This window comes from Desmodus rotundus, chromosome 13 (genome assembly GCF_022682495.2).
Source record: "Desmodus rotundus isolate HL8 chromosome 13, HLdesRot8A.1, whole genome shotgun sequence".
Lineage (NCBI taxonomy): Eukaryota > Metazoa > Chordata > Mammalia > Chiroptera > Phyllostomidae > Desmodus > Desmodus rotundus.
In genome coordinates, this window is record NC_071399.1 from 68,896,492 (window position 1) to 68,922,084 (window position 25,593).

Genomic DNA, 25,593 nt, shown 5'->3' on the forward strand with positions numbered 1-25,593 from the left:
AAGGGTGTACTTCAGCAGGAAAAGGGATTAAAGACAGGTAAGTTATTTGTGATCCTGTTGTGAAAGTATAGTTAAACCAGAAGTAATGAGAAAAGAAGGAAAAAGAGTGGGGTCATATTTGAGAGATAAAAAGGTTTAATAATTAATTTAATATGGGAGACAAAAGAAAGAAACTGAGTAAAGATGCCTGCAAGCTTTCTATTCGAAAATACAGGACACCTGGGAAATCAAACAGATTCTGAAAAGGTTCAAATGAAAGAGCTAAGAAAAGGCTTTCACTGATATTCATTTACTGTGCCGCAAAACACACACTGTCTTATTTACCTTCTGGGAGAGTGGAATGAGATAGACATTATCATTTTTTTTTTTTTTTTGGTAGTACAAGCATGTCGGGAAAACTAACTTACCTATCAAAGTACAATTTTAACTTTAATTTGATGTAAGTGTCCAGTATGTACCCTTTTGTGACTTCATTTTTCTCAAAGTTGTATCTGTGAGATTCCTCTGTTGTACATACTAGTTCAATTTTTATTGTTTTTAAGTAGTCCAATGTATGAATATGTGATATTTATCCATTCTATTGTTGAAGGATATTGGGTTTTTTCCATTTTGAGTCATTATGAATAATATTGTTATGAACTTTTTACATATGTTTAGATTCACATATGTAATTATTTTGAGGGGGTGCATATTTAGGAGTGGAACTGGAGGTTCCTAAAGTTTGTGCGTGTTCACATTTGAATACATTGCCAAAAAGTTTTCTATGCTAGATGACAAAATTTACACTGACACCAGCAGTTGCCCTGTGTCTTTGAATGTTAGATATGGACCTTTTCTTCTTGGAAAGTTTAGCTGTTCTTATGGATACTTAGTTATATTTCATTGTGTTTTGAATTTCCATTGTATCAGTTGCCTTTTCAGTGTCTGTTTTTGTAAAGTGGCCTTTTTAAATGTGCTATTTTTAAAATACTGGGGGTTTTTTGTATCCTCTTTGCCTATAGAAGTTCTTTTTCTATTATAGAAAGTTCATTTTTGAAAGTATACATTACAAACATTGACTCTTTGGCTTGCTTTTTCACTCTCATTATGGTGTGGACTGATGAACAAAAGTTTTAAATTCCAAGAAAGTCCAAGTTATCAATTCTTCTACTTTGTGAATCATACTTAGGAAATCTTTGTCAATAAGCATGAAGAGTTTTTCTCGTGTTTTTTCTGTATGTTTGATTGTTCTACCCTTTACATTTTTTATATGATGAATCTATAATTGATTTTGTAAATACCATGAAAAGGTATCAAGATTAAAAAATATTTTTGCAGATTCACAAGTGACCCAGTGTTATTTATTTTATCTATTTTTAATTATTTTTAAAATTTTTAATTACAAATAATATACACTATTATACTAGTTTCAAGTGTATAACATAGGCTTCCCCACTAAGTGAGTGTTCTAGGAACCCACCTGTTATCAGTGTGCCAGCTGGCATTTTTGTGAGAGGCTGTGTTTGTCTTCAGTGAGTTCTTTTTTGAAGAGTCAACACATTTGTCCATTTCATGATGGGTGAATTACAAGTGCACCTGTTCAGCAGTTTTTGACCAAAAATGGCATGACGCCCATGCCTCACCCCCCTATTTATCCGGTCTTGCCTCAGGGGAGTTTTTTTTGTTTCTCCAGATGAAAAAAACCCTCAAAGGGAAACATTTTTCCAGTTTGAGAGCGGTGAAACAAGAAATACCAGAACCTACTAAAAGGCGTCAAAACTGATGAGTTCAAAAACTGTTTTGAGCAGTGGAAAGAATGTCTCGATAGGTGCAGTGCATGAAATGGAGAGTACTTTGGAGGTGACTGAAATTTAAACATGCAAGAATAAACACACAGTTTTTAATAAATAAATTCTGTTTTGGAGGGCCCACCTCATATATTTCCCCACTGTGTTGCAATAGTGACTTCATCATACACCAGGTACGTGTAGCCCTGTTTATATTTCGATCAGTTATTCATCTATCCCAGCATCAATAACACAATGTTTCATTTCTTATAGCTTCTAATAAGCTTTGATATTGTGTAGAGTAACTAAGATTGTTTAAACTGTGTGTGATCTTTAAAAAGCCCATAATTTACAGCGTTAGCTTAACAACTTCCACTAAAAAAAAAAAAAGGATGGAATTTCAATTAAGATGCAATTTAATCTATACATTATTTGGAAAGAATTGATATCTTTACAAAACCGACTCTTCCAATTCCTAAATATGTCCTATCCTTCCACTCATTTAGTGTTTTAATTTATCTTGGTACTATTTGCAGTTTTCTGTGTAGAATTCTTGTACATCTTGTATTAGATTTATTACTTATGATCTGATTAATTTTTAAGTTCTCATAAAAATTATCTTGTACACATTTCATGTTTCATGATTTATTCTGATTTAGAGGTGTTAAAGTAACCTTACATAGTGATCTGCCATCCAGAAACTTTACTGAAGTTATTCATTATTTTAACTTTATCTGCCAATTAGTTTACATTTTTAGGCAGGGATATGCTTGATTTTGGTCATTTGATTCTGTCTTTGGCGAGCCTTGTATTTTTCAGTCATGACAAGAGATTGTATATAAAGAATTATAGAGATTCTTGATGATATTATCTTCCTCTGAGAGTATTAAATTTTCTTTTGGTAACAAGATAGAGTATAAACAGATCATCTTTTTACAGGTGAGGAAATTCAAATTCTAGGTTTCACTTACTCTTGGAATATACCCCCCTCAGGGATCACAACAGAAAATCTTTTTTTTTTTTTTCCCTTTTCCCCCTTGGCAGGTCAAAACTGGAATTTTTGTCTGCCCTAGTTGTCATTTTCGGTTTGGTGTATTGAGGTCACTCTAATACCTGAGCAGCGCATTAATAGGCAATTGCCTTAAGGAACAAAGGTGCGAGCAGAATGTCAGGCTCCCTCCTCTGTGTCTTTCTTTCACCCAGGCCCATGGATCTGGGCTGGCTTGGTAGCCCTGAAGTCAGTTTTTCTCTTCACAGTTTGAAACAGCGCCCATCTCCTGCCCTCCGACTCCGCAATGGATTTGAGAGTAAAAACTAGCCGCACACGTAGGGTTTATCTCAATCTCTCTCTGCTCCAGCATCTTGCATCATTAAATCTTTGTTGTCTCAGTTTCTGTGTTTGTTTATGTGCTTGTTTATTCATCCTTTGTCAGCTGAAGGAGTATCTGACTCCACCTTCTGTCAAACAGGAACAAATCTGTGTGCTTCCAAACATGCTGAATTTGAGAGGCAGCAGAAAATCCATACCAAGCTATCTGTCTTGAATGCATGAGAAATTTTGAGGTACAGATGAACATTTTATATTTGAGAGTTAATAATCTGACTTTACTAGGATAAATCATTTGAATAATTTACACGTAAAAGTAAAATGTGTTCTTTATATATTTATATTACATGCAACCTAAGTATGGAGTTTACTTAGTGGTTGTAGGTATATTGAACCAGCAATCTACATCAAAACATCCTAATAAAAGATACGCAACTTTTTTTCTTCTATTTTGATTCGTTATAATTGAAGTGGTTCACCTTTAGTCAGTGCAAGACAAAGGTGAATACTCATTAATTTGAATATACATAAGTTAATTGATGAGTAAGTGAATATAGCATCTATTTATGTATGCTTTTATTAATTTGATTAATAACTTTTATTTTCTTAGTCTGTTGTTTTTAATGTTTTAGACTTGCCTTTGTGGACAAGCATGCTACTGTTATCAGTTTCAGTAATTTCATCCCAATTCACATTTGTGTACCATGATTATATTCTACTTATATGAGCACAGTTAATGTTTGCTACAAAAGAAAAAAGCTTTAAAAATTAAATGAATTTGTCTTTTCAGTTATCGATGTTTTCTTTTGTTCACAGGTATATATTATCCTTAAATTAAAAAAGAATTTTATTTTCTCTTTTAAATCTTTTTTTTTCATTTTAGCTGTCCTTCATCTTTTCATTTTAGCAATCACTACATGATTACTTCCTGGAAACCCTTATTACTGTTACACACAGGTTCTGACCTTTTTAAATGGCAACTCAGTTTCTTCTGAATACAACTCAGCTTTAATTCATTAATGATTCCAAGCCTTTACTTACAACTCTGAGCAAGTACGTCCATCTCTGATCATGTCTCTTTAAGTAGACTGTTGTAGATAATATGCATAAGGCCCTTGAGAGATGCAAGTGTTTTCTACATCCCAATATTATATTTTTCTAAGAGTAGTGCTTGATTTTTTAACAGGAAGCCACTCCACAAACAACATTAATAAAAGGGCATAATTTTTACTTCTAAGGAAGATAAGTCTTAACACTTTTATTAAAACTGCAATCACAGCCCTGGCTGGTGTGGCTCAGTGGATTGAGTGCTGGCCTGAAAAGCAAAGGGTCGCTAGTTCAATTCCCCAGTCAGGGCACATGCCTGGGTTGCAGGCTAGATCCCTGGTGGCAGGCACGCAAGAGGCAACCACACATTGATGTTTCTCTCTCTCTCTTTCTCCCTCACTTCCCCTCTGTCTAAAAATAATAAATACAATCTTTAAAAAGTAAATAAAACTGCAATCACAGCTTTTATAGCTATAACTATAATGCATTTATTAAAACTTCATTGGCATCATCAAACAGCTTCTAATTTGATCATTGTAACTATTGAACTGCTAGGTACAGTAATGTTTATATTGACACTTCCACTCATATTCTCATTTCTCCATGCTATTTTGTCATTACAAATTATCCATTGATAAAATTTAAATGAAAAAAGAAAACATAGGTGAAAAAGAAAATGCAAAATCACAACCTAACAATCATGATATTAGTTCTCAAATTCCACCCAATTAATAGCATACTTCACTAGAAACTTCAATTTAAGTAAAATAGGAATTGGGTTTTATAAAATTGCTGGTTTTACAAAATCCTGTACCCTCACCTTTTTACTCTAAAAAAATCCAGAGGGGAGAAAAAGCAAACTATTGAGACCATTTTGAATTTTTTCTAATTTTAAAGAAAGGACATAAAAATATTCAGTACTCTGTTTCTAGTAACGCAGTATTGCAAGTGGCCTCACAAATGAGTGTGTTGCCCAGATGCCTGGCTTCACTGCCCTTGAAATGCTGCCTGGAAGGATACATTTTTAAATTATCAACTTTCAGTTTAGATTCTATATGGGTTTATGTAACTGCATGGTTTCTTTATCTTCCCAGGGCCTGAATCATTCTTAAACTCAGCAGGGTTAATTCAAAACACCCCAAAATATCAAAACGATAAAATATTGTTTTCTTTAGGAAAATATACATTGAAATATTAAGATAATAATTATAAGCTACAAAAAATACTTATCTTGAGAACTGATTGACTACCAAGCTTTCATTAAAGGACTAATTAAAGGGCATGGAGACAGACTGAACAGAGCGACGATTATCTATGAGGACTAATTAACCAACAAACAAAGAATGAACAAAGCGACAATATTTACTTTGAGCAGTTGGCACAAGATAACTTGCTCTGATTCTTGAATATAAAGATGAATAAGAAGTACTTGCCCTAGAGTTTAATGTCTGTTGAAAGTATAATATCAGAAGAAAAATCATAGAAATGGTTTGTTAAAAGTGTGTTAAGTGTGAAATATAAGTAAGAACAGAGAAATCAAGAGGGATGCTTGTGTACTCATGCCACGAGATTTGGAGAATGGAGGGTGATGTGAGATAGCTTCGTCAGATTTAAGTGTTTTGAATTTAATGTTCAGAGGAGAATATTATGCCCATAGGAAGGCCATTACAGCGTGTTTCATGTTAATTAATATGCACAGGGCTGTCACAACTTGGCATTCAGAAGCTGCTCCTCAGTCTCTGTCTGCACATCTGTCGTGAAAGTCTTTGCCATGGTGGTGATGTTTGTCATACTTTCAGGTGTTTGATCAATATTCACTTAACGGTAAGCTTCACAAGGTCAGTGACCATTGCCTACATTGTACCTGTAGTGCTTAGAGCAGTGTCTGCTGGAGTGAGTACATCTGAATGAACGAAGAAACGTAGTAACTGACTCGGACCCCTGTCAGTGCTAGTGTGCCTAGACTTGAATGACCGTCCTTGATTTAGGACTAGAGCTAAGTGGTAGAAACTGAATCCTAAAAATGTTTCCTTGACATTGTTACCTGGAGCTTCCAGCTCTTCAGGTCCTCTAATTGTTTACTTTCTTGTAAGTAATTTTGAGGTGTAATTTCAATGCAATAAAATGCACATATATAAAGTATACAGTTTGCCCAATTTTAACTAATGTGTACATGTGCGAAAATACCATCATGACTTAATCATATTTTATTTCCTTATACAGAAATCTTCATTGTACCTTTTGAAGGTCAAATCCTCATCAAACCTCTTCATCAGATAAAGACTAATCTAATTTCTACCATTGCAGATATCTCTGGCTCCTCATAGGACTTCATATAAATAAAGTTATAAACTATGTACCCCTTTGTGTCTACCTCCTTTTGTTCAATGCTTTTGAGACTCATTGTTTTAAATTTTTTTTTTCAATAGTAGTCCATTGTATAAACATATCATAATTTAAAAAAATATTCATTTTCTTGTTGGATTGTTTCCAGGTATTGACTATTTTGTATAAATTTTCTAGTTACCTTATTCTTGTTTAAATCCCTTGGAATTCTAACTACAAAGTTGTCAAATCTGTGGTGTCATTGATGTCCATAAATCTCTGAAAATTTTTTTGTATGTCTCTGTATGCATAGGGAGAAGGGAAAAATAGTGCATAATTTTCATTCTCAAAGAGAATTGGCCCAAAATAAATACAAGTTGTTGATCCTGTTTGCTTCTTTTGCTATAAAACATATCACACATTGGCTTGGCGCACTGTGTGCTTACTTGTTCAGTTTTCAATTCCAGGCCCAACTTCAATTCTCCCTGTATCAGTTCTTCAGTCCGAACCAGAGTCTCTCCCTTAACACCAATATGTTATGGAAGGCAAAGAGGAAACAAATTAGAAAAAGAAAGGGAGAGAATAAAAATTGATTGCTATATCCACTGTTGCTTCACTCCTGACATTTCTTTAAAATTATTAAACTTATTGTTTGAAAAACACACCTGAAGTCTGAGATAGACTTTTTAGTGACCAACAGAGCACAACATGTTTCTTAACCTTAAGAGGTTTATATTTTAGCAATACAGCTATTATTAAATAACTAAAGCACAGCTGTTATTTATCTGCAGTTAGAAACGCACAGTTAGAAAAATAAATCAGGCTATAAAAGGATGGGGAGGGTGGTCTGGGCCTGATGCTGACTTAATGCTCTGAGGCTGTTTAGCCAGGCAATTATACTTGAACATAGACCCAACACCCTTCCTTCTGCCAGCGGTTCCTGTGTGTTTACAGGAAAAGTATTTTACCTATGGCTGCAGATATTGGTAAAAAATAGTAAACACTACTCAAGTTCCTAAAATTTGGTGACACTTTTTTTAATGCAGGATTTTGTGTCGTTAGGTGATTCAGGCCAAGTGCCTTGTTTACAGATGATCTAGGACATTGCCAGCTCCAGCTTCTGGGCAAATCTCTCTAGACCATGGCATGCTAGCCCATCACCCCTGCACATGAAGCCATTTCAGGGAGTGGGCTTCAGTGGGGAAGAGGTGGGAAGCGGCCGATTGAAGCATGTTCAAGTGCTTGCCTATTCCTACCACAATCAGTAACAAGAGAGCAACCATTCTTTTTATTTTATTGTATTTTACTTTTTATTGAGGTAGAATTAGTACATAACATTATGTAAGTTTCAGGTATACATCATCTGTATACACTAAAAACTGAAAAAACAATCCATTCTTTTTAAAATTTTATTTTTCATTAACAATGGGAAAGAAATACACCTTGCAGCTTTAATTACTGCTTAAAGTAAATGTTTAAGAACAACGGAAGACTTTAGAAAACTTAACATTTTCCTTTAGGCCTTACTCTTTAACTCTATTAAAGAATAGAGTTTTGGGAGAAATAAACTGTGCAAAGGGGAGTGATGTAAACCTATTAGAACCAGAACTTTCACAGATTTCCTCTGATGCCAGGAGCTGTGCCTTTGTTCAATGACACCTGAGTATCAGTTGACGTAAGGACTTAGCAGGTGGATCAGACAGATGGTAGTCAGAATTCCCAGGTTTACCACGTACATTCATTGCTTCATCAAAACCAAGATAAAGCAAAAAATATTTAAAAGAGAAGGCTAAGCATAAATCTACTCCTATTATGGAGAACAGCGGGCTAAATTTTGCATTCCACAGTGATTTTCTGGGGGTGTGTAAAGCATTACCCAAATACATTGATAAATATTTCTATCAATTTGCTCAGACAAAAATGTTTTTTAAGCCACAGTCTATAGCATAATTATTCAAAATAAACAGTAATTAACTGAACTGAATCAAGCAACACAAGGGCTGCAAATTTGCCCTGTGGTTTCCCAGCTGTGCGTTTTACTGCCTGCGCTGCGAATTTACACTCAAGCTTTGGGTTCTCAAGAGGTGGTAGAAAATTGAAGCACATTTTAGAATCATATTAAGTAAGGTTAAAATTACTAATTTGTTCAGTCTAACTCACCTGACAATGGGAGGTTTATTTATTTAAAAAAAAACACAAACTTTATGAAGCGAGTTAACAAGCCTTTGTTGGGTACTTAGCATGTGCCAGGAACTATGTGTGAAACATGAGGATATAGACTTATAGAAGACAATTAAAGTCTAAATAGAATAAAGATAGAGGCATGATGAAAAAATATTGATGGATTATTTAACTTCTGGTTACTGACTTAGTAAATCAAACAAATGAGCAGAATTCCTTTTTAGAGCTATATTGCAAATAGGTTTGGGGATCAGAAACTCCATGAATTACCTCAGATTCATAATCTCTCCCGTGCAGTGAGATTTATTCCAAAGTCTCAATGATGTTGGAAAACTTTTCTTTAATTTGTTTCTCCTTGTTATGAGAAACAGGTCTCCTCAAAGTATGCTGCAAGAGTGCTCGTCACTGTGAACAGTTGGAATGATAACAGATACTTATTGCATGGCACGCATTATAGCCTCTGCTAAATTCTTAGATCCCTATTTGCAACAATTGTATGTGTTACAATTCTGCTGAAAGTGGGAGGATGACTTTATAAGAGAATGAAAACAGTCATTTCATATAACAATTCTTAAATACTAATCTAACTGTATCTTGTCCAATTCTTTTACTGTATCTAATTGATGTTGGTATGATTTTTATCCTTTATTCTGTTAATTTGGTGTATCACATTGATCACAAAACAGAAAACAACAAATGAACAAAAGAGACAGACATAAACTCCTGAACCCACAGGACGTATGGCAGTTTCCAGATGGAAAAGGTGGTGGGGTGAAGTAGTTGAGGGAATAAGCGGTCAAAAAAGTGGAGACAGATTTGACTTTGGGCGGTGAACACACAACACAATATACAGATGATGTATTGTAGAACTGTACACCTGAAACCTATATAATTATATTGAGGCAGATAGTGAGATGCTAAGGAAATTCCTTAGCAAGTGGAATAAGGGAAACTGAGACAAAACATTTAAACAAGGCCAAACAATTTGAGCAATTTACAGCCAGCTAATGAATCACAAGTTTTTGTCTTCTCTAACCAAAGACACTTAGGAACATAGAGTTTACACTTTCCAGACCATCTCGGGGCAGACTGGCCTCCATCCCAGTCCCTCTTCAGTGATGGTCTTGGGTGGGGTGGAGGGATGGGGAGAAAAGGCATACAACTGTAATTGAATAACAATAACAATAAAAAAAAAACAACCAGACAATATTCCTGACTCTCTATTCACACATGTTGGAGAATCAACATATTGAAGAACACATCTGGAAGGCTAATGAATATTGTGCTAATACCCTCCCTTGAGACCTGCACTAAGATTTCTCACAGACAAAAATAAACAAACAAAAAAACCCTCTAAAGACAAAGACCAGTGCTGGGTTTGCTCTAGAGCATGCCCATGCCTCTGTTCAGGCATAACGTTTTACTTCCTCCTAAACTCTAGGGGTCGCCATGAGGCTTGCAACTCAGGGAGCAGTGGGTAGTGGCAGCTCATCTTGGGCTTACCCCTGATCCTGTCTACAAGGACCCCTTTTTCTCTGACTTCCCTGTGAGCTTACAGAGGCCCTGCCTTGGCTCACTTCTTCCCTGTAACATTTCTAGTGGGCCAAAGCAGAGCACCGCCTAAGCTCTCCTGCTGCTTCTTCCACCCTAAGTTGCTCCTTTGTTTCACTACTCCCAGCTCTAATAGCCGTACTCTCAGAATCACCTGGACCTGTGTTGTGAAATCTTTCCTGCACAAAGTCAAGAACCCGCACACTACAGGCCAGATGCCCATGTGCTAACAATATCAGCCAATGTCACCCCCCCAAATTTAATAAAATCATAGTAATCTATGTGTTCACTTACCTAAATGTGTTCTCCCTTTCTCAGATTCACATCTACCAACAGCATAGATTTTAGTGTTTAATTTATAAAATTATGAGCACTTTCCAGGCATTCACCTGAACACTGAAGATGAGAATTAAGAAAACTAGGCCTCTGCCCTCCCGGTTCTCATATTCCAGTTTTGTTAAGATTCAGCTTGTGATCTGTCTCAGCAAGATAACGCATCATGTCATGATCCTCCAAACAGCAGCTGCACAAGTGTTCAACATCTATATAAAAAGCACTCTCATCAAACCTGGGAAAACATGCCTGAGCATTTTCACCTTATACTTAAGAGAGAAAAAGGTAATGTAAAAAGTACCCTCTTTTCAGTGTTTATCTTACGTCATACATTGCATTAATAACATTTAATTTTCAAAGGATCTTGTAATTATCATTTTTCCTAGCCTTATATTACACTTATTTAAATTTACTCTCTATATAATTGGTAGAATATTAGGATTATGAAAGGTGAGGGACTTGTCCAATGTTACACAGCCACAAAGCAGTTGCCCAGGGACATGAGGCCTGTCTTGGGGAGCTTGTGAGGAATGAAGGATTAGCTGCCATTCAGACCACCTGCTGCCCAGGCTGTGGTCCAATATGAGCAGGTCATTCCCATGAAATTCCTTCTTACAGGATGGAAAAAGAATAGGCGGTGCCAAGGCATGGACCAGGGATGACTGATTGCTACACACAAAAAAATGTTAGCAGGCTGCAGACACCAAGCTGAAAGTTTGTATGTTTTTACCAATCCCTTCCTACTTCCCCATCCTCCAGCTCTTGGAACCACTTTCAACTGTCTACTCCTGTGACTTTGAGTCTTTTTTAAGATTCTATATAAGTGACACATGAAGCATTTTTCTTCCCTCTCTGGCTTATTTCACTATATATTCCTTTTAACTATTGTCATTGATACATTGTTAGTTATGATTTATGAGAATGGTATGTTTCTATTTATTTATTTAATTTTATTTCAAGTAATATTAAAATGTGTTTTAAAAGTAGCATAGAGATGTATCAACTCTTAAACCTAATATAAGGCACAAAGCATAAATAAGTTTTGTATATGCTTTGTATTTACAAACTTAGTATCTGTCAGAGTTTTACATTCAACAGAATATACTGTTCTTTTCAAACTTTTCTTTAGTCGTGTTAAACAATATGTTGTTCACTGAGGTTTTGACCATTGGGCTTTCAAATGATATAAGTAAAAATAATGTTATTTTTAATTTAATTTACAATGCCATAAAATGGTTATGATTATTTTATAAAGATCTTCTGGAAACAAGGCATATTGTATTGAATGTATCTAATTGTTTTAAAATGTTTATACTTTTATGGTGGTATATACTATTTGAGTTTTAGACCCCAAGTTAAGTTTCACAAATATCACCTCACCTACAAGAAATCTCCAATATTATATTTGGGGTTATTATTTACATTGAATATGCATATGCTCTAATGCATATAAATGTGACTATTTTGTGAGTGGAAATGGTAAAGTTGTATCTGCTCATCTATGAAAAAACTAACTAGCTTATGACTTTATGTAAATACTGGTGTAAAAGTTGATAACAAATTCCTATAAATAATTGAATAGATTAATTTGTTTGCGAATACTCTTAAGTTTTATTTTGTTCTCTAAATAAATACGACTTTCGACTTTCAGTTCAAGTTATTTGGAACTTAGCTGGAGAGTTAAATATTCTGGAGACCTAGTCTTAGGAGAGGTTCATGTTTTTCCTGAATTTGAACTTCAAGAGCCCTTGACCAGAGGCTTACTGTGAGTATCTGAGAAAAATCCTCTGTTGTTTACAGCAGGTCAAAGGATAAAAAGTGATTCTTTTGAAATACCCTCAAAGCTCTTTATTCTCTTTAACAAGGTGTGATCTCAAGGGAAACTATTAAACCCTTGTACCAGAACCTAACCTATTGAGATTTTGTCAAAACAGAAAAGGAGATACCCAAGTCAGGCTCACTAAAGGACAGACCTGGCCACAGGACTGCAGGGTGCTCACACAATCCCGCAGGGCAACACACATCAATAATGCTGCTGGTGCAATAAAAGGGGTTACAGCTAAAAGCACGGCAAGACTGAGACGTTTCATTGACTGGATGAACGTAGGGGTGCTTATGTTCTTCGGATTGGTGTTTTGAGTTCCCTCAAATATATTCCCAGCAGTGGAATCGCTGGGTCAAAAGGCAGATCAGTTTTTAATTTTTTGAGGTAGTTTCATACTGCTTTCCACAGTAGCTGCACCAGTCTGTATTTCCACCAAAAATACCAAAGGGTTGCCCTTTTCCCACATCCTTGCCAGCACTTGTTGTTTGTTGATTTATTGATGATGGCCATTCTGACAGATGTGACATTGTATTTCATTGGGGTTTTAATTTACATCTCTGATGATTAGTGACATTGAACATCTTTTCATATGTCTATTTGCCATCTGTATGTCCTCTCTGGAGCAAACTGGGAAGGCAAGGAAACAGACCTCAAGTGAAAGAACAAGAGAATTCTCCAGAAAAAAAAAAGACCTAGATGAAATGGAGGTATGATTCTCAATTAAAAGTAAAAGAAGATATGAAAAGTAAATAGAAAAAATAGAATTATGGCAGCACATATAAAACAGTATATAATATAAATGTGAATGATCTAAATAAAAGTTAAAACACAGAGACTCTCCGAGTAGGAAAAAATAAGACCTACCTATATATTGTATACAAAAATCCTGCTTTAAATCTAAAGATACATGTTACAAGTAAAGGAACAGAGAAAGACATGCAAGGCTAACACTACGCAAAATAATACTATATTGCTTTCAGACAAAGTGGAATTCAGAGCAATAAAAATTATGTAAAACAGCATTACATACTGATAAAATAGTAAACTCTTCAAAAAGACACAATAATCCTTAATATTTACATACCTTATAACAGACCGTCAAAATATGTGAAACAGTAAACTGATAGAAGAGCAAAGAAAAATAGATGAATCCACTCCTTTCTTTGGAGAGTTCAACACTCCCCTATCGGTAGTGGACAGACACAGTAGGCAAAATCAATCAATCAATTAATCAATCAATGAATCAGTAAAGATGTAGTCAAACTTTTTTTGGATGAAATTATAAATAAGACTTTTTTCTTTGTTTTTTTTTCTTGAGAGTTTATTATTGATGTATAAAATGCAACTGGTTACTAGATATTTATGTTACATTCTGCTACTTTACTGACTTCATTTATCAGTTCTAGTAGGTTTTTGTAGAATTATTAGGGTTCTCTATTTATAGTACAATGTCATATGCAAATAAAATATATAGGAATAAATTTAGCCCAAGGATGTAAAAGTTGTATATTCATAAAATTAGAAGACAATAAAGAAAGAAATCAAAGAAGATAGAAATAACTGGAAGGACACACATATTGTGCTCACAAGTAGAAAGAATTAACATTGTTAAAATGTCCATACTGCCCAAAGCAATCTGCAGATTCAATGCATTTGCTATCAAGATACCAATGATGTATTTCACAGAACTGGAACCACAAAAGACCCAGAATAACCACAGCAATCTTCAGAAAGAAGGACAAAGTTGGAGGAGTGATGCTATCTGACATCAAATTTTAATACAAGGCTATAGTAATTAAAATACCATGGTACAGGTATAAACACAAACATATACATCACTAGAACAGAATTGAGAACCCAGAAATAAATCCATGCTTTTATAGTCAATTATCTGACAGAGGAGGCAAGACCATAGAATGGGGTAAAGACAGTCTATTCAATAAATAGTGTTTGGAAAACTATACAGAAATGTGCAAAAACATGAAACTAAGCCTTCTTACACCATAGACAAGAATAAACTCATAGTGGATTAGAGTTACATGTTAGACTTGAAACCATAAAAATACTAAAAGAAAACATAAGCAGTAAAATCTTGAACATTTCTTATAGCAATATATTTTCTAGTATGTGTCCTCAAATAAGAGAAACAAAAGAAAAAATAAACAAATGAGATTACATCAAACTAAAAAAGTTTTTATACAGCAAAAGAAACCATCATGAAAATTAAAAGACAACCACTGAATCGGTATACATATTCACCAACGATACAGCTGATAAAGGGTTACTATCCAAAATTTATAAAGAGCTTATAAAACTCAAAACCAAAAAACAAACTGATCAATTTAAAAAATGGGCAAAGGACTGAATAGACAGTTCAAAAAAGACAACCAGAAGGCCAATAGAAATGTGAAAAGATGCTCAATGTCACCGATCATCAGAGAGATGACAATTCAATCTGTAATGAGGTATCATCTCACACCTGTCACAATGGCTATCATCAATACAACAGCAACAACAAGTGCTGGGGAGGAGGTGAAGAAAAGGGAACACCATGTGCACTGTTGGCGGAAGTGCAGATTGGTGCAGCCACTGTGGAGAGCAGTATGAAGTAACTTCAAAAAGTTGAAAATGGAACTGCTTCATGACCCAGTGATTTCACTTTTAGGAATGTATTCGAAGAAGCCCAAAACACTAATTTGAAAGAATATATGCACCCCAATGTTCACTGCAGTGTTATTTATAACAGCCAAGATTTGGAAGCAGTCCTAGTGCCCATTAGTAGAGGAGTGGATAAAAAAAAAAAAGTTGTGTTACATTTGCCCAGTGGAATACTACTTTGCTATAAAGAAGAAAGAAATCTTAACTTTTGCAACAGCATTGATGGACCTGGAGATTATTATGCTAAGTGAAGTAAACCAGTCAGAGAGAGACAAGAATCATATGATTTCACTTATGTGTAGGATCTAATGAACTAAATAAGCTAACAGCAACAGCAAAAAGAAACACATTCATAATGGAGTACAGAAACACAGCTATCGTATTGGAGATGAGTTGGGGGCCTGGGCGAAAAAGGTGAAAGGATTAAACAAACAAACAAAAAAAAACCCACAGAAAAAACAAAACACCTCATAGACACAGACAACAGTATGGTGGTTACCAGAGGGGAAAACGCATGGTAAGGGGCAGAGGAAGGTAAATGGGAGATAAAAGGTGATGGAAGGACACTTGATTTTGGGTGGTAAATATACAGTACAATATAAAGATATTGTATTAAATAATTGTACACCTGAAACCTATATAGTATTATTACACAATGTTACCCCAATAAATTCAGCAAACAAAAAAAATAGATGTAGTTGAAGTAAATGGTATCATTCATGAAGTAGATCTAATTGACATTTATGAAATACTTCATCAAACAACAAACACACACACATTCTCCTCAAGCTCACATGGAACTACGCCAAGATGAGATTCTGGGCCATAAAGCTCACCTTGACAAATTTAAAAGAACAGATAACTACAAATTATGCTTGCAGACCATAATAGATTTAAACTCAAAACTAATAACAGATGATAGCTAGAAGATTCCAAATTATTTGGAAAGTTTAGAGATTTCTCAATAATACATGAATCGATAAGTTTCAAGAGAATTTTAAAAATATTTTAAACTAAAAGAAAATGAAAACACAACCTATCAATATATGTGGGATGCAGGAAAAGCAACAAGGTAAAATAAAATGAATTGAAAGCATATTTTAAAGGAGAAGATACAAAATCATTGATCTATGCTTCTAGCCTCAGAAACTAGAAAATAGGAGCAAATTAAATACAAACTAAGTTGAATAAAATAAAGAATGAATATTAGAACAGAAATCACCATAACTGAAATAGGAAAATAATAGAGAAAACTCAAAGAAATCAAAATCTGATTTGTCAAGAAGATTAACAATATTGATAAACCCCTAGCCAAGCTAACCAAGAAAGAGAGAAGACATGAATTATTAATATCAAAAACAAAAGAAGAACCATTGCCACTATAATTATGGACATTTATAGAATAATTAAGAAATATTAATAATATGCTCACAAATTTGGTAATTTAGCTGAAAAAAATCATTTTGTTGAAAGACACAATCCACCAAACTCATATTGCAGAAACAGGTGACTTGAATAGACTTTGAAGAAATTGAATGAAATAATTCACATTTAAAACCAAAAGCATGATGCCCAAATGTTTTCGCTGGCAAACTCAATTAATCTTTAAAGAAGAAATAATGCTACTTATTTATAATCTGTCCCAGAATATAGAAATAAGGGAGATGCTTCCTAACTTATTCTGTGAGGCAATACTCTAAAGCCAAATTAAAATAAAGACATTACAAGAAAGGGAATCTACACACAAGTGTCTCTTGTAAATATGCAAACATCCTCAACATGATATTAGCAAATCAAATATAACAATCTAGAAAAATAATTATATACCACAAACAAGTGGAATTTACTCCAGGCATGCAAAGTTGGATCAACATTCAAAAATCAATTAATTTAATCTGTCACATCAAGAAACTAAACAAGAACAATCATATAATCCTATCAATAGATGCAGAAAAAGCACTTGACAAAATCAAACAGCCATTTATAACAAAAGCTCTCGACCAACTAGGAAAAGGAGAGGACTACCTCAGCTTGATAAAAATATTTATCAAGAAACAAAAAACACTACAGCTAATGTCCTACTAATAATGATGAGAGACTAGAGCTACCCCCTTAAGATCAGAAATAAGAAAACTGTATGGCTTTTCACCACACCTTTTCAACAGTCTACTGGGAGTACCACTTAATGCAATAGGACAAGAAACAAAATAAAATGAATAAATATTGGAAAGGAAGAAATAAAATTGTTTTTAAAGATGACCCTATTAGCTACATATAAAATAACTCAGGAGTAAAACAAAAAAACTCCTGGAACTAGTAAGCATCAAAAAGCAAAATGCTTAGGTAAAATCTAAGAAAATATAATGAAGTCTATATGGGGAAAACTATAAAACTCTGATGAAAAAAATCAAAGCTCTAAATAAATGGAGAGATAGTGTATATCCATGGATAGAAAGATTCAATATCATAAAAATGTCAGTTCTTCCCAATTTGATCTATAGATTCAATAAAATCCCAATTAGAATTTCAGCAAGTTGCTTTATGAAAAATGACAAAATAACTCTAAAGTTTATGTAGAAAACTGAAAGGCCCAGAATAGTCAATGCACTGTTGAAAAAAGAGCAAAGTCAGAGACGGACACTACCTATTTCATGGTCTACAATAAAAGCTGGAGAAATCCCGAAAGTGCGGTTTTGGTGAAAGAATAGGTTAATGAAACTAAATAGGGAATCAAGAAAACGACACAGATATAGTCAACTGATCTTTCGCAAAGGAGCAAAGCAACAAAACGGAGAAAGAATAGTCTTTTCAAACCTGGTGCTGTAGCAACTGTTCAGGTGCATGCAAAAAATAAAAATGTGGTTAGATATTGACCTTACACTTTTACAAAAATCAATCAAAATGGATCATACATCTAAAGTAAAATACGAAACTGTAAAACTTCTAGAGGATAAGAGAGAGGAAAATCTACATGCCCTCAGGACAACAGCGAAGACTAATCCATGCAAAAAAATTGATAAGTTGGACTTTATTAAATTTAAACACCTCTGCTCTGCAAAAGATTCTCTTGAGAAAATGAAAAGACAAACCACAGACTTAGAGAAAAGTTTTTTAAATACTTATCTAACAAAATGATGGTATTCAATATACATAAGAACGATCAAAATTCAAGAAAAATAAAAAGTAGGCAAAAGGATTGAATAGAAAACTCACCAAAGAAAGATATACAGATGGCAAATAAGCATAGAGAAAGGTGTTCAATATTACATATCATTAAGAAATTGCAAGTTAAAATAACAATAATATACCACTATACACCTATTCAAATTGCCACATCTGCCCTGGCTAGTGTGGCCCAGTGGTTGGGTGCCGGCCTGCTAACCAAAGGGTCGCTGGTTTGATTCTCAGTCTGGGCACATGTCCGGGTTGTGGGCCAGGTCCCCAGTAGGGGGTATGCAAGAGGCAACCACACATTGATGTTTCTCTCCCTCTCTCTCTCCCTTCCCCTCTCTAAAAAATAAATAAATAAAATTGATTAAAAAAGCATTGCTAAAAAATCCAAAATACAAATCTGAATGTCACTGAAGATGTGGACCAACAGACATTATGATTCATTGCATGGAAATGCAAAACGACGCAGTCACTTTGGATGACAGTTCCCCAGTTCCTTTAAAGGCTTCACGTATTCTTACCATATGATACAGCAGTTACGCTCCTAGGCATTTAATCAGATGTGAAAACCAGCGTGCATACAAACACTGCACATGAATGTTTATAGATAGCAGCTTTATCCCTTGCCCCAAATTGGAAGCAAACAAGATGTCCTTCAGTGAGTTACTGGATAGACAAACAGTGGCATATCCATTGTAAAGTAAAAATATTATTTAGTGATAAAAATGAGCTATCAAGCCACAAAAGGATATGGAATAAACAAATGCATATTGCTAGGTAAACAAAGCCAATCTGAAAAGGCTTTTGTATGATTCCAGCTACATGACATTCTGTAAAAGGCAGAACTGTAGAGATTGTAAAAAAATCAATTTTTGAGGGCTCGGTAAGGGGAATAAACATGTGGAATGCAGGATATTTTTAGGGCAGTGAAACTATTTTGTATGATAATGGGATGGTGGGTACATGCCTTAATACATTTGGCAAAATCCGTATAGTGGCAAAACACAAAGAAGTTTCCCTAGTGTAAACGATGGACTTTAGTTAGGAACAGTGTATCAATATCGGTTCATCGTATGCCACACTGATGCAAAATGTTAATACCAGGGAAAACTGGGTAAGTGGTAGTAGAAAGAAGCACTGGGAAGTTTATGGGAGCTCTCTGTATTTTCTACTCAATTTTTCAGTAAACTTAAACTGCTCCTAAAATTAATTTTGTCAATTTAAAAAACATTAAGCTAAAATATTAGGAACTGCATTATATGTAGGAAAAATTAAGGAAGCCATGTAATACCTCCACGTATGTGCTCTGTGCCCTTTCTGTGATATTTACCTTGTTAGGTTTTGTGCTTTTTTCCCCGAAGACTTTCTCCTCATTAAATAAAAGGTCAAGTAGAATTCAGTCCATATTTATTATTCTTTCAAAAATTCTTTGCTGGAAAAGATTTTGTTAACCTTTTCTTTACAGGTGCCCCTTTAGAGGGTCATTCCTTACCGAGAAGAGTCCCCACACTCGCTCAGTCTGGTCCTGGCCGAGGTAGGGAATTTACAGAGCTGGTGTTGCTTAGCTCCTATCTCTATGTCTACCTAGCCTGCTGTAATGAAGGGAATTAATTCAATCTGGGTAAAGAAGAAAAAAAATTGTCTTACAGAAGATTCTTAGGCCACTCAAGCACCAGCCAATAATCTTTTTTACTATAAAATTCACAGTTAGGAAGGTAGATTCGGTTTCCTCTTCTTATACTTAAAAGGTCATATTAAATAGGCTGTTCATTCACACACTCAAAAAATATTTAGGATTAGCAAATTAATGGTGTTCAAAGAGTTACTTAAATAACCCATTAGGTTTTTAATGACAAATGTAATCATAGAAAACTTTCATTTGTATAACTTTCAATTTTTTCTCCAAATATTAATAAAAATGTGACAAAGAAAAATATGCAAACTCGGAGTTAGTTGAATGTCAGGGAGCTTAGTGAAGGATATTGGCTTTGCAATCAAACAGTTTCCTAGAACTCTGGAAAGCCACTAATGAGATCTGGGACCTTGTAAAGGTCAATTAACATTTGAGCAACTTCTCCTCCTCAAGTTCTCACCTTTGAAACCAGAACGGTGAGTGCAGCTAATCTAGACCATGCCAGCCCCACTGTTCTTTCAATGTCAACATTCCATTTCAGTGCATTGAATAAATGTATTTCTTAAATTACAAATGCATTTCAACAGAAATTATTTCACCACGATTAATACTTAGGTATACACAGTAACAATATACTTTATTAAATATCTCAAAAACATGAAATGCACTTAGGTTGAAATGAATAAATTTAAACAACCGGTTCTCATTCTCTAAAATGATCTATTTCAACACAAGCACATTGGTTTCCTCATTAGCATCAAATTATTACGTCTTCCTTTTCGCAGGGTGCACAGTTTGATGGCTAGCAAAAGGATGGAGTAGTTTTAAGATATTCAACCCAAGTAATTATAGAAAGAAGGCTCTAGAGTATCTGACAAATACAAACTATAAACCATGTCAAACATACTGCAGTTGATATACACTCTTCAAGTCTTCCTATAATATAAACCTGAACCAAGGCAGGGTCCATACCTTTAGTGGTATCCAGGCCTGATTGGCCCTGAAAATTACTTAAAAGGTTAATAATTCCTGTTTCCAGAACCTGTAGCACATTTAGTGAATCAAAGTCTCCCAGAGGCTTATCAATCTTTATTGTTCAAAGACTCCCAGTTAATTCTCTTGTACACTGAAGTTTTAATCCATGGCATATGAGGTCTGTCCAGAAAAAGTCCAGTCATTGTTAATATAATGACAACAGTTTGTGTGACATCAGTATAACCTGGCAGCCAAGGAGAGTGGACTGGAATGTGCATGTGGGAATAATGACAACTTCACTGTATTAGTGAGCGGGGGCAGTAGACGCCATTGAATGAACAAGTGTACTGTGTAGCCATGGCATTTAAAATGACTGAGCGAGTAGAGCAATGAATCTGAATCAAACTTTGCATTAAGCTTGAACATTCCTCCATGGAAACTATTTGGACGATTCAGAAGGTCACAGCTACAGGCAACTGCTGATTGGCAGCTTTATCACAACAATGCCCGATCTCATGCAGCATGTCTCAGGCAGAGTTTTTTGGTGAAACATCAAATCACCCAGATGACTCCGCCCCTCTACAACCCAGATCTGGTGCCCTGTGACTTCTGGTTTTTCCTAAAACTAAAATCACCTTTGAAAGGGGAGAGATTTCAGACTGTTGATGAGATTTAGGAAACTATGACAGGGCAGCTGATAGCAATTGGGAGAACTCTGTGAGGTCCTAAGGGGCCTACTTTGAAGGGGACTGAGTCATCATGGTCCTATGTACAATGTTTTTTGTATCTTGTATCTTCCTCAGTAAATGTCTATATTTCATATACATGGATAGATACTTTCTGGATAGACCTTATGTGCTATGGTATATACTTAGTGAAATACCAATACACATAACTTTCTCTGCTCGTGATGTGTGTGCTATTTCACTTTCCTTTACATAATGTCTAAAAATTACTTCTTTTTGTTAATGTCCCATCTAATGAAGGACAGGGTCTTTTATTTTTGTTTCATTAGGGTAATTGGGAACAGAGAAATCTATTTTAAGATGACTTACATACTTTATAGTCTTAACATTTTCAATAGAGGAATAATAATAGCAAACATTTACATAAAGGCTGCTGTTCTAAGTGTTTTAAGAATATTGACTCTACCAACTAGGTTGGTAACAACATTTTTAGCGTCATTTTATGAATGAGAAAAAGATGCCTAGAGAAGCTAAGTAATCTGCCCGTGGTTACTAAGGAAAGTGTTAGAATTGGGATTTGAACTCAGGGTATTGTGCTCTTAATCCAAACTTTATAAGGTTAATTTAATTTACTCCCTTCTTTTAGAATGTTGTTTTTTAATATTTTTAATTTTTTAATTTTTTTATTGTTGTGCATTACAGTTGTCTCCATTCCTTCCCCACTACTCTACCCTGCCCTACCCACCCCCACCTGCCACCTTCAATCTCCCCTCCCCATTGTCTTTGTCCCGGTTCTTCATACACATTCCTAGATCTCAACACTGGTTCACATCAGGGTATGATAGTGTGTCCCCCAGTTTTTGATAGCTCTTGAATCAGTCTCTGGTTCAGTAAGTGAAAGAAGGATCTATGGACAGGCGCCAATATACATCTCCTTGTGGCAGTCTACTGCCACTGGTACAGCATGCTGTTCATTAGTCAACATGTAGCCTGGTGTGAGAGTCTGGCAGAGTCCGATAGGATGCAGGTTGCATGGACCTCACATTGCTTTTGTGTGTCTGCGAGTCTGAGTGCTGTCTTATTGGACCAGGGACAAAATCTGAGGAGTGTGCCAACATTGCTTGGCTCTCGTTTCAGACACCTGTCAACCCTTGGCAAAGGCTCAGAGAGTGCAGCCGTTAGGTGACCACAAGGTCATTTTACACTTACCAAAAGGAAATCATAATGGCAGGTATGATATGATAAGAGGTATGATAATTAGAGGAAAGAGCTTTAAAATTAAATCATTTACAACATAAGTTTAAAACAAAGCCATTCTGTATCTACTAGCTATAGAGGTCAATATTGTCTCTTTACTTTGCCACACCTCCTCTCCTCACTAGAACATCTGCTCATATTAGTTTTATAAATATGCTGACAAGCTAATATATTGGCCAGCCAAAACTATCTTATAATTTAGTTTTTATTAACAATTTTATTCATGTATTTTGTTATACATTTGGACATTTTTGTCAAATACATGAATAGAACCTTATGAAATTCTAAGAGCTCTTAACTTTTAGGGTGATTATTTTTACACCTGGGTTCCCTATTTCCTTCCTACTGAATAGTACCTTATGCACATCCCTTTAATCTTCCAGTATAGGGCTGATTCATTATTTTGATGGCTCCATAATACTTTATGGTGTGGTTGCACCTTTTATAGTTTTGAAGGTCTTCCATATTTTTCATTAAAATGACTATTTACCAGGGCAATAAAGATATTTTGATAGGTTAACTTAAAACTGTGGTTCTAACCAAGGGAGACTTTGTCCCCCAAAGGGCACTGAGCAATGCCCAGAAATACATTAGGTTGCTACACTTGGAAAGGGTGGATGAAGGCCAAGGATGCTCTAAATATGTTACAGCACACAGGACAGATCCCCACAACTAACAATGATCTGGCCAGAATGTCTGTAATGCCCAGATTGCAAAACTCTCAGTTAAAGAATATCTGTATTTTTAATATTTAGAGCTATCCTCAGAAATGCTTCCTTAATGTTGTAATACCACAATGCTACCAAAAAATTTAAGAGTAGTCCTTTTGTCACCTGTTTCAAAGTTCCAACCTGAATATAGATGACAGTCCTTTAAGTTTTTTGCCAGGTTGATAGGTGTGAATGAGACTTCTTGTTGCTATCATAAATTACTACTGAATGTGAGCAAAATTCTTAAATTTGATCACCATTTAAATGTATTATTATTATATGCCCACATATAGCATGTCCTACAGTTATCAGCATTTCAAATTTTTACAGATAATTGTTTTCATTTGATTTTTGGTGGACTATTTTTGGCCATTAAAGTGTTTGATGTTTCTTTCTTTTTTGCATTTTATTTTATTTTTTTCATTACCTTTTAATCCTCTTATATCACCCAGCACCTCCACAATGTTGTTCATTTACTTAAACAGGTCTAACTTCTTACTTCTGAGTTTTGCCTCAATATTATACTGCCCACTTACAGATTTTTTATTTTTACAATTATATATAGCAGTGTAATTCATATCTATTATAAAATGTAAAACATTTCTATTACCCCAGATATTTCTTTGATATACAATTTTTTCCACTCTCTGGCTTATATATTTCCATCCTAAAAATGTCTTTTCATTAGCAGAGATTTTAAGTTTTGATTAAATCCAATTTATTACTTTTCTTCTTTCATGTTCAGTGATTTTTAATTCCTCTCTAAAAATATTTGCAGGCATTAATGTCATAAAATATATTACTATATTTTATTCCAGAAGATTATGGTTGTAGCATTTTCATTTAGGCCTGAGATGCATGTGAAATTAGTTTTTGGGTACTGTGGTAGAAGTTGAGGTTTGGTTTGCTCTGTGCAAGTTTTCGGTTGTTCTAAGCACAATTAAAAAAAAACTTTTCTTATTGAATTGACTTGGAAACTTGATTAAATATTGATTGACCATGAATGTGAGAGGGTCTATTTTAGGATTCTCTATTCTATTCTATTGATCTTTTAGCTCTGTTTTGTACACTGACACCATTCTGTCCTAATTACTATAGTCCTATGGTAATCTTTGAAATCAGGAAGTATAGGTTTTGAAACTGTTTATCTTCTCCAAACATTTTTTTTTTGGTTATTCTAGATTACTTACATTTCTACACAGATTTTAAAATAAGTTGTCAGCCCTGGATGGTGTGGTTTAGTGGATTGAGCACCGGACTGCAAACCAAAGGGTTGCCAGTTTCATTCCTCATCAGGGCACACATCTGGGTTGCGGGCCAGGTCCCCAGTAAAGAGCATGCCACAGGCAACCACACATTGATGTTTCTCTCACTCTTCCTCCCTCCCTTCCAATTTTCTAAAAATAAAATAAATAAAATCTTTAAAAATAAAATAAATAAAATAAACTGTCAATTTTATAAATAAAACTACCTGGGGTTTTGATTCCAAGTGCATTAAATCTATAAATGTTCTAATAGGAACATACTAACAACGGTAAGTCTTCCAATCTATAAAAAGTGCATACCTCTCCATTTCTTTAGATATTATGGGACTTCTATCAACATTGTTTTGTATGTTTCATTGTAGATAACTTGAACAGTTTCCAACAGATTTATTCCTAGGAAGTTGATCATTTTTGATGTTACTGAAAATTGTTTTGTTTTCTAATTTCACTTCAGATTGTTTGCTACTATTATATGGAATGCAATTGCTTTTTAAATTGATTTTGTTTAAACATAATTTTGTTAAGTTGATAAATGTTCAGCCAATTTAAAAGATCATTGGTTTTAATATTACCCTTATATTACTTTAATTCAATCACTTCATTTAGTAACTTCTTTTTTCCAGAAATATTGTAAAGTACATATCATAAAAATAATTATTTGTGTAGAAATTCTGGACATTTCACAAACATTATACCAAGTATCCTTTAAAATGTACCTCTGAGCCAACAGGAATGTAAGGGAGGTTTAGGTTAACCAATTTCTTCCAGTTTCCAGGTTCAAAACTCAAAGTTCCACACCTCTGGTGCTACTTTTGTTCTGGGTAACTGGCAGTAGTAGTACATTAATTTTCTATTTCTGAATAACACATCACAACAGATAAAA

General features: G+C 34.7%; 1 protein-coding gene and 1 pseudogene across 1 annotated transcript in view; one reads left to right on the plus strand and one right to left on the minus strand.

The window, feature by feature from the left end:
- The window catches only part of KLHL1 (kelch like family member 1), a 303,818-nt gene that overhangs the window by 238,745 nt on the left and 39,480 nt on the right, over positions 1-25,593 (minus strand). The window lies entirely within an intron of this gene.
- Positions 14,770-25,593, plus strand: part of LOC112313463 (S-phase kinase-associated protein 1-like) — a 32,057-nt pseudogene continuing 21,233 nt past the window's right edge.